Consider the following 11,308-nt stretch of genomic DNA (forward strand, 5'->3'; position numbering starts at 1 on the left):
AATAATGTTTTGCCTCTTTTATTTCAATAAAAGTGGCAATGATAGCCTTTGTCATGCTTATTTTGCAAGTATACATGTTGCTGTTTGAAAACAGAAAGTTTACCGCTGTTGCAAAAATTCCCTAGAAAAGTGAGAATGTGATAAAATGTTGAAACTTTTTAAAAAATAATCTCTGATAAATTTTCTATGGTGTGGTAAATTTTCATAATTTTTGGAGTTAGGGAAGTATTGATACTCTTGCATTCTTTACAGACTGCACTATTTTGGCAGATTGCTGTTATGTTTGCATTGTTTGCATATGTTTGCTTGTTTAATCATTCTATTTGAGGATAGGAGTATTAAATATGCAGAGGCATTTAATATGCAATGTTGAATAATAATTTTAGTGATTTGCTACAGTAGATAATGATAAGGTTTTTGCATTGGTTTATACTAACGTATCTCATGAATTCTTGTTGAGTTTTGTGTGGAAGAAGCTTTTGAGATTTATGAAAACCGTGATATGAGAAGAATTAAGGAGACACAAAAACTCAAGCTTGGTGCTGTCAAAGGCATCCCAAGTTAATATTCCAATAAGTCTCAAGCATCTAAGCTTGGGGATGCCCCGGTAGGCATCCCACATTTCTTCATCAACAATTATCGGTTAGTATCGGTTGAGCCTAAGTTTTTTGCTTCCTCACATGAGTTGTGCTATTGTTGGAATGCCATTTTATTTTGTTTTGCTTGCTGTTTTAATAAAATACTTAGATTTGAAAGTTTTTTAAATAAAATAGAGTCCCCAAATAGTTGCCAGGGAGGTCCTCAAATAGTTGCCAGAGAGGCTAGGTAAGAGGCATTCACATCTCGTCAACGAAGCTCTTTTTCGATGGAATTGCTCTAGTGCTTCACTTAAATCTTTTTTGAGCACGATGTGCTTTAGTATTTTTGAAGAAATTCTCTCTTGCTTCACTTAAATTAATTTGAGAGAAAGAAATATTATGCTCATGATCTTCATTTATATCTTTTTGGAGTAGCTGGTCATTTGCTCTTGTGCTTCACTTATATCCTATGAGTAAATTGTTGAATAAATTGAATGCCATGAAGTTGAAATAATATCCTGCCTAGTGGTAGCTTCACATTGGGTTTAGAAAGTGAAATCTTTTGAGGCTTGACAATCACAATATTGGTCATACAAGCAATTCACGAATAAATAGTATAAGGAAGAGAACTTTCACATGCAAATACACTATCTTGGAATCTTTTGTGATTGTGATCCCCCATCAAAATATTATATGCCAAAATTGTTGACGTTGGTCAAGGAAGACAACGTAATGGTTTATGTTTGTTCGTATTCACATAGAAGTTATGTTGTCATAGATCCTTCAACATATGGTGCTTGCCCCCCATCTTTGCTAGACAAAAATTCCGCACCAAGTAGATATACTACTTGTGCATCCAAAAACCCTTAAACCCAAATATGATTTTCAAGTCCACCATACCTACCTAAGGATTGAGCAAGATCCTTCAAGTAAGTTGTCATTGGTGCAATAAGGCAATAAAAATTGCTTCTAAAAGTGTTAGATCATCTAGTGTAAGAGAAAATTGAGCGTTGTACGAACTTGTGATGGCAAAGAATAAAAGCGATAGATTGCATAATAAAGGTTGCTATCATAAGGGGCAATATAACGTGACGTTCTTTTGAACTAAGGGGTTGAGCACTCAAATAAATAAGCGCATGGCAACCTCTGCTTCCCTCTACAAAGGGCCTATCTTTTACTTTTATGTATTTACTTTTATGCAAAGAGTCAAAGTTCTTCTCTCTATTCCTTTTTATTTTTCTCTTTTGGCAAGCATCATGTGGTGAGGAAAGATCTAGGCACATATATCCAGTTGGATATGGGTAGCATGAGTTATTATTGTTGACATCACCCTTGAGATGAATACGTTGGGAGGCAAAACAATAAGCCCCTATCTTTCTACGTGTCCGGTTGAAATGTTTTGCTCATGTGTATGCGGTGAGCGTTAGCAATCATAGAAGACTATATGATGGTTGAGTATGTGGAGCTCTTAATTAAACTCTGTTGAATAAGTTGAATTGCAATTGCTTGGTGACTGAGAACATAGGCTGTTGAGTTTCAAGAGAATTCATTGTTTGAACCTTAACTTGTGAATTGGTTGCAACTTTAAAATGAGAAATTTTATGAGAAAGAATTGCTGTTATGATGCTAGGAAAAGTGATTGAAATTGTCATTGATCAAACTTGTGCACTTTGCTAGCATTCACACTTCATAAATTATTTCTTTTATCATTTACCTACTCGAGGACGAGTAGGAATTAAGCTTGGGGATGCTGATACGTCTCCAACGTATCTATAATTTATGAGCTGTTATATTATCATTCTTGGGTGTTTTACAATCATTTTATAGCAACTTTATATCATTTTTTGGGACTAACCTATTGACCCAGTGCCTAGTGCCATTTGCTGTTTTTTTGCTTGTTTTTTACATCGCAGGAAATCAATATCAAACGGAGTCCAAACACTGCGAAACTTTTTGGAGATTTTTTATGGACTAGAACACCCAGGATGGGCCAGAGCAGCACCTGGGGGGTGCCCCGAGGGGGGCACAACCCACCAGGGTGCGCCTGGTGGGTTGTGCCCACCTAGGTGGCCTCCCGCACCCCCTCTTCGCCCTATAAATTCCCAAATATTCCAAAAACCCTCGGGGTTAACCTAGATCAGAAGTTCCGCCGCCGCAAGGCTTTGTAGCCACCAAAAACCAATCTAGACCCCATTCCGGCACTCCGCCAGAGGGGGAAATAATCTCCGGTGGCCATCTTCATCATCCCGACGGCCACGATGATGAGGAGGGAGTAGTCAACCCTCGGGGCTGAGGGTGTGTACCAGTAGCTATGTGTTTAATCTCCCCCTCTCGTGTTCTTGAGATGGCACAATATTGATGTATCGCGGGCTTTGTTAATATAGTCAGATCATATGATGTTTTCCCCTCTCTATCTTGTTGTGATGAATTGAGTTTTTTCCTTTGAGATTTCGGTGTTATCGGATTGAATACTTTTATGGATTTTAGAACACTTGATATATGTCTTGCAATTGAATACTCGTGGTGACAATGGGGCATCGTATTGATTCACTTGATATATGTTTTGGCACTCAACTCGCGGATTCTCGAGATGACATTGGGGTAATCTATGCATAGGGGTTGATGCACGTTCTTGTCTTTGTTTCTCCGGTAGAAATCTTGGGGCACTCTTTGAAGTTCTTGTGTTGGATTGAGTATTATGAATATGAATTTGCTTTGGTGTTATTTTAGTACGAACTCTAGGATAGATCGAACGGAAAGAATAGCTTTGCGTTATTTTAGTACGAACTCTTGAATAGATCAAACAGAAAGAATAGCTTTGAGGTGGTTTCGTACCCTACAAACAATTTATTCTGATGTTCTCCGCTAGATAGGAACTTTGGAGTGATTTTTCATCGCACTTTGAGGGGTGGTTATATGATCCAATTATATTAGCATTGTTGAGAGGTTGCACTAGCAAAAGTACGGACCCTAGGCCTCATTTTCAAGCATTGCAATAATGTTTTTGTGCCCGTTTACTAATTGCTACCTTGCTTTTTTTATTTATTCAGATTATAAAAATATATTTCTACCATCCATATTATACTTTTATCATCATCTCTTCGCCGAACTAGTGCACCTATACAATTTGCCATTGTATTAGGTGTGTTGGGGACACAAGAGATTTCTTGTATTTGGTTGCATGGTCGTTTGAGAGAGACCATCTTCATCCTACACCTCCCACGGATTGATAAACCTTAGGTCATCCACTTGAGGGAAAATTACTACTGTCCTACAAAACTCTGCACATGGAGGCCCAACACGTGTCTACAAGAATAAAGTTTTGTAGTAGACATTAGCTACCAGCAAGCCCTGCGTCCCTATCACAGTCGTAGGGTTCATGCCCGGTGTTTTGAGGAAGGCAACCTTGTCGTTAGGCGCATTCAGTCTGCCAGGGGTACAAACAAGTTGATGCCGAAGTGGGAAGGCCCTTACCGGGTAGTACGAGTCACCAGACCTGGCGCAGTCCGTCTAGAGACCGGAGATGACATTCAATTTTAGAACTCATGGAATATTGAGCATCTCCGCAAGTTCTACCCGTAAGGCGCGGTTGTCGGGCCCTGCCCGGCAGCCACCCTTTTGTACATGCCTTGCCTCAGTTGCATGTAACCCCTTGTACAAAGCCAGGCGCAGACCCTGAGCAACAGAGAAATAAATAAAGCACTGGGGGGCCCGACAAGTTGCATGCATGCATAAGCATATCATGAGCATCGCATGTTCATGTAGATAATATCGCATCTGGCATCATTTTCATCTGCATAAACTGCAAGCTCCTGCCATGGACTCAGTCCCCAAGAGGAGATGAGAGGACAAGCCAGCACTGCGGTCTCCGGCAAGCCAAACAGATAAGTTCTTTCTCTTATCCATACGTGTTCTGTAAGTAAGGACTTGTGCATAAGCCCTGCGACCCTTTGAAACTTAGGTGCTCCCACCCTTCGACTCAAATGTTGCTTCGGTCAGGGTGGTCGCAGTGTCCTTTGATGAAAAAGGACTGGCAGGGGGCTGGTCCCTCTTTGCAATTTGTGCCCGGTAGGCCTAACTCCCCGGCAACAAGACATAACTCGTTTACTTAAAAATATAGAGGCATCCCACCTCTGCATGGACATATACATGCACGAGTCCCCGGCAAGGTTTATCTTTTTCATTAATATGTTGATCAAACAAGTACAGACCTTACAAGACACAACCATGGATTCAAGAGATTACATTATTTGAGCTAAAATTTGGCAAGTGCCTACAGATTTAAGATTGAAAAAAGATAAGTGCCCCGTAATCTCCTCTTTTTGTTTTACCTCCGCCAGGTATTGCGGTGGGAAGAGGAGAGGACTAAAGAAGCACCCAAGCAGGAGCCCATCCCGGTCCCGTCACGGCCTGCCGGGCGCAGCCTGACAAGAACAGGAGTGGCGAAGGTGCGAAGGAGGGATACAAGGAGCAGCTCGGCGGTGCCCTGGTCACCACCTCCAGGACCAGTCAGAAGCCCCAGCACGAGCTTCGGCAGGGAGGGCCACCGGGGCTCGGCTAGAAGATTGCTGGAGGAGGCGAAGGCACCAAGACAGCAGCCCCCTCCCCGGCGACCGGGAGGCCGGTGATGATGGTGTCGGGGAGGGAGGGGAAGGACGAAAAGACGAGGCGGCAGGTCGCCAGTAGGAGACAAATACGTCGGTGCTATCGTACTCTGACCTGACGGCCTGCCTCCCGCCTTCTCCGTCTTCCCTGGCTTCATCTTCATCAACACCACTCCAGGGAGACGCCAGACCCCCAAGCCGTCACCTCCCCCGGAGAACCGGCCAGCGGCCAAGACGGCCAGGGCGCTCGAGGTGTGCCGCTCCCCACCTTGGCGGGCAGGAAGGCGCCCTCCTCTTCGACACTAGCCCCAGTTTCGAGGAAAGGGGCAGTGCTGGGATTACCAATGACCCCGAGCCCTGCACCCCGGACGGGCGTCGAAGGCTCCGAGAACCTGGTCGCCGGGCCGACGAGCTACAATGGCTCACGGCAGGGTGCCATGCTCACCACCAGACGGCCGGCCGAAGCAGAGGAGTCAAGCATTTCACCACAATGGGAAAGCTTGATATCTCTTGCACTACGAATGGCTCGCCCACCACGTTGCCTCTGGACCAGGACTAGACTCACTCCCCAAACATCAGCACGAGCATTTGACATCATCAGCTCTAAGCTAGGGCCCGGGGCCTCGCCCTGGGCTCTCCCTTCCAGCATACCAGAGAGAAAGCAGGGAATGGAGGAAGATAGGAATGTGGATGAATGCCTCCGCTCCTCCACCGCTCCTCCTTTTATAGGCGAGATGAGGGTGGGGGCTGATTCCCCGGCGGGTAACCGCCGTCCTCCTCCACCAATTCAAGAAGACCGGGCCCCTGCCTTGATGCTCTCCCGCGCCCCCATTACCTACCCCACTCAATGCATGCAGCATCCGTGGCTAAGGATAAGGGCGTGGTGGGAAGAGTGAATCGGTAGTTACTCGCCCGTGCGTTAAAGTCATTCACGGGACATTACAAGAATGGCCCCGCCACAATTGACGTTTTTCACGACGCGCGGGAAAACCGAAAACTGCCCCAAGCACGTGTAAAGGAAGAAGAAAAGAAGGTCTCAAAGGGCGGAGCCACCCTTGCGCTCCTTCCTGTGCACGGGTTAGGGCCTACCCCGACGACGCCCAGCGGTGCGCTCGTGCCAGGCCCGGGGGCTCCTGTCGGTGCAACAAACCCTGGGTCCGTTGCCTAGACTGTGCATAGGCCCAAGAGCAAGATTACAGCACCAATATCAGATCAAAGCAAGAGGGATCCATTCTTTGGAGGATCGAAGTACAAATCAAGAAGACCAAGATGAGCCAGAGAAGCAAGATATTGCTAAGGAAAGAACCTCCCTTGCCGGGCAGGCGAGCCTGGCAAGGTTGGGTTTGCACCGGAAGCAAGCTTCCAGATTGTCTCGGCAGGCCCGCCGGGGCTTGCGGAGGCAAGCCACACCAGCGCTCCACCTCACGAGCAACGCAAGTCAACGATCCGTGCAGTGTCAAGCCCCAAGGTGACTAAGTGGCTGCTTCTTGCCACATGGCAGCCACTTTCTATAGCAAACACCTCCATATGACACCCGTCCTGAGACGTGTCAGCAGGCGCAAAGCTGGCAAAACAGCCCGGCAGGGCCTGCCGGGCAAGCTGTGATGTGACACTGAGCGGCGCATTTAATGCGCTCTGTCAGCCTATAGAGTTAGGTATGATATCACTGTTTGCTATCTAATCAGTACGTAAAGACTGATTTGCCTCTGTGGTGACCCCTTAATCTATAAAGGAGGCCCATGGCAACCGTAGAAAGATTCGGTTGATTCGGACCCTCACACACCCATACGTGCGTAGCCACTCTAGCCCCGAGGCACCTTGCCGGGCAAGAGCACCGCGCTTTTTTCCACCATATTCCACCATCAATCCACCAAAGAAGGAGTAGAGTTTTACGCCTCACGGCGGGCCGAACCTGGGTAAAACTGCCCGTGTGATCTCTGCCGCGCTGTGTTACGCGTCGCCGCTCTTTGTGCGACATGCCCATGCCCCCGCCGAACCAAAAGGGGCTCATGGCCCCATAGGTGGCCGTGGTTTCCCACGACACTGGGCGCGCCTGGAGGGGTGGCGCGCCCTGGTGGTTTGTGCTCACCCAGGGGCCCCCTCCGGTGGTTCGTGGCTCCAATATTTTTTATATATACTGAAATAATTCTCCAAAAAGTTTCGTTCCTATCCGAGAACTTTTATTTCTACACAAAAACAACACCATGGTAGTTCTGCTGAAAACAACGTCAGTCCGGGTTAGTTTCATCCAAATCATGCAAATTAGAGTCCAAAACAAGAGAAAAAACGTAAGGAAAAGTAGATACAACGGAGATGTATCAACTCCCCCAAGCTTAAACCTTTGCTTGTACTCAAGCAATTCAGTTGATAAACTGAAAGTGGAAAAGAAAAACTTCTACGAGCTCTTTTGTTCTTGTTTACATAAATAAGCTTAAGTAGCACCTAGGTTTTCAGCAAAGATCATGACTAATCATGTTGACAATAACCCTTAAAAATTATATTAGCTCATATCAATGGCATAATCAACTAGCGAGCAATAATAAGATATCTCAATGACAACACTTTGTCAAAACAACCATGATATGATATGACAGTAGTGGTATCTCGCTAGCCCTTTCTGAGACCGCAGAACATAAATGCAGAGCACCTACGAAGTTCAAGCATCGACTAAACATTGTAATTCATGGTAGAAAAGAACCAGTCATGATGCACCCAACATTATCTATACACAATGCATGAGGATGACAATGGTGCTCTCAGATCTGGCGCTTATTTGAGAAGGTGATGACACAACATAAAAGTAAATAGATAGTCCCTTCGCAGAGGGAAGCAGTGATTTGCAGCGGTGCCAGAGCTCAAGTTTCTAAAACAGAGACAAATGAAATTTTGAGAAATGACCCTTCCTGTTTACTTCGCGACCATTAGTTATCGGTATCTTCCATGCTAAACACATTAGTGGCGGTTCCCAAGCGATAAAAGTAAAGGTTTACTCCCCTCCACCAAGAAACGCACTCCACGGGTACTGTCCATACCAACAACAATCCGGGGGGAGTTTTGTTTAATTATTTGCAATTTTGAATTCGGGACTGGGAATCCCTATTACCACCCCTCTCGTGCAAGGACGAGTGAATAAACACTCATCATGAGAATAACCTGCTTAGCATGGAAGATACTGACTACCTCCTGTCACTCTATGAACAATCCAGGGACACACAAAATGGATGTTTATTTGAAGTTTTTAGAGGTGGCACCTGCAAATTTACTTGGAACGGCGGGGTAATACCGCATATAGGTAGATATATGGTGGACTCATCTAGAATAACTTGGGTTTCAGGATTTTGATGCACAAGTAGTATTCCCGCTTAGTACAGGCGAAGGCTAGCAAATAGGTTGGGAAGCGGCTAGCTAGAGAGCGAAAATGGTCATGAACATGCATTATGCATAAGTAACATTGGATACTAGCATGAGTAGGATATGAACACCATGAACATAAATATCATAGAGGCTATGTTGGTTTCGATTCAACTACATGCATGAACATGTGCCAAGTCAAGCCACTCGAACATTCGAAGGAGGATACCATATCATCATACTACATCACAATCATTTTAACGCAATGTTGACATCCAAGATAAATCATTATCCACTCCTAGCTACTTAAGCATGTCATGACAAACTATAATCTCTACTGGTTATTGCAAACATGTTTAATCATGATAGGCTGAATCATGGATACTAGGTTAAACATATTTACAAAAACAGAACAAGTTGAGTTCATACCTGTTTCTCTCTGCCATAGCCAGTTCATCAAATATCGTCATTATTGCCTTTCACTTGCACGACCGAACGATATGAAAATAATAATATTGCAAGGGTGCCGTGGACTAAGCTGGAATCTGCAAACAATTTTATTAAAAAGGAGAAGACAAGGTAATATGGGATATTCGTTAGATCAATAACAATGCATATGAAAGCCACTCAACATTTTCATCGTGGTCTTCTCCTCGGTATGACTCAATAAAAAGAAAAGAATTTCAGAGAAACACACTGAAATATTTTTGGAGTTTTTGTTTTTTCCGGAAGAAAGCAAATTCAAGAAAGAAAAACAAAAACGAGAAAAACTATTTACACGGGAGAGCTCCCAACAAGCAAAAGAAGAATCGAGAAATCTTTTTGGGTTTTTTCAATACTACAACTAACTACACTAGCAAGAAAAACCGAAAAGAAGCAAACAACATATTTTTTGGTTTTCTCAAAGTTTTTCAAACACACAAGAAGAAAGCGAGAAAAATAAATCTAGCATGGATAGTACAATGAAAAAGTGTGGACACCAACAAATGGAATGAAATGTGTAAACATGAAGGAAATGTCGGTGGGCATACATACTCCCCCAAGCTTAGGCTTTTGGCCTAGCTTGGTAATCGTCGTCTGTAGCCTGCATAATAGTCGGATTGATAGCTCATGGAGGCTCTTGGTGCAGCCTCCTCAGCCTGCCGAGCAGCCACAACCTCTGCATTGTGTGCGCGGGCCTCGCTCTCAAGAACATAATACCTTCCCTTGCTGTGAAAACAAAGAGAGCAGGCGCAGGCAAAAAGGTGTCCACAACGGACTTATTATTAAACAACATGTCATATGTATAATTATGGGTTTCACCAGTAAGGAACTTATGGCGCTGCATGGCATCAAATTCTAAGTACTGCGTGGGCAGGATAGGGTCATAATGCCAAGGTGATACACCCAACTCCCTTGCTAAATGTGAGGCATAAATCCCACCATAAAAATATCCACTACCAGCATTGTGTTGCAACCTGCGTGCAACAATCACTCCAAGGTTATAACATTTGACACCGGTGAGAGCGGTGCGTATGAGGCTCAAGTCAGGAGCACAAAGTGTACTACAGTCTTGTTTGCCCACGATGCATTTCCCATTAAAGAGTGCAAAGTATTGAATCGAAGGGAAATGGATGCTCTTTATTCTACCTTGGGCCACTCCTCTAGTCTCACCATAGCAAAGGCTAGTCAATAATATCTCATACTCAGATCTTCGTGGTTCGTCCAGCGAACCCCAAAATGGAATTTTGTATTAGTTAGAAAATGTCTCTAGAGGTAAAGTAAATGGATGGTCATACAGTTTAAACGACACTCTAGACTCACAAGGATGAAATTTAAATTCTTTGGTAATGATTCCGTAAGGCTGAGATGTTGGCTGCACTTATCTTCAATGTAGGGACCGAGCTCGGCATTGTGGATATATTGACCAAATTCTTCTTTAATACCGACCATCATCATGAAATCGTCGCACGACCATAAACATGATTTGGTGGCGGCATCCAATATGGAATTTGCACTTAGTTCAACATAAGACCGACGAACTGAGTTGCTACTAGAAGATGCCTCCGAGGACCTCCACCTCGAAGAACTCCTTCCAAAGAGGTTCATCATATTTGCGTACAATTTTCTAAAAAAATTTGGGTCACAAAATTTTTTGTCAACAAAACTTCTCAAGATTGATAGCAACTACTCATGGGGATGCATAGATGCCATATCAAGCATTCAAACTACTTAGAACTCTAAGAATTCAACATGCAAGCTCATCTACAGCAGCACCAAGAGTAGCTAATTATTAAAAATATAAAGCACTAAAGCAAAAGCTGATTGGATCAATGGAGGAGTCACATACCAAGTAGCAATTCCTCAAAACAATTTTGAAAATGGAGCTTCGAGCAAAGAGATTAAAATCCGCGGGTTTGAGAGCAAGAACACGGGAGAGAGAGAGCAATGGTGAATTTTTTCTGGAGGTAGGTGATGACATGGGCTAAAGAGATGAGTGAGGGGGGCACGTGGGGGCCACAACCCACCAGGGTGTGCCTGGGGCTGCTGGCGCGCCCAGGTGGGTTGTGCCCACCTAGTGCACCCCCTCTGATGTTCTTTGCATCAAAAATTCAGAAATATTCAGAAAAATCGTATTAAATTTTCAGGGCATTCTGAGAACTTCTATTTTTGAGTCATTTTTTTATTGCACGGGAAATTCAGAAACCAGACAAAACATGGCATTTTATTTTATTTAACTAAGAAAAACAGAAAATAAAAGGTAAGGACAGAAGGTAGTGCTTATTAATCCATCAA

Source organism: Aegilops tauschii, chromosome 1, assembly GCF_002575655.3.
Source record: "Aegilops tauschii subsp. strangulata cultivar AL8/78 chromosome 1, Aet v6.0, whole genome shotgun sequence".
Classification (NCBI taxonomy): domain Eukaryota; kingdom Viridiplantae; phylum Streptophyta; class Magnoliopsida; order Poales; family Poaceae; genus Aegilops; species Aegilops tauschii.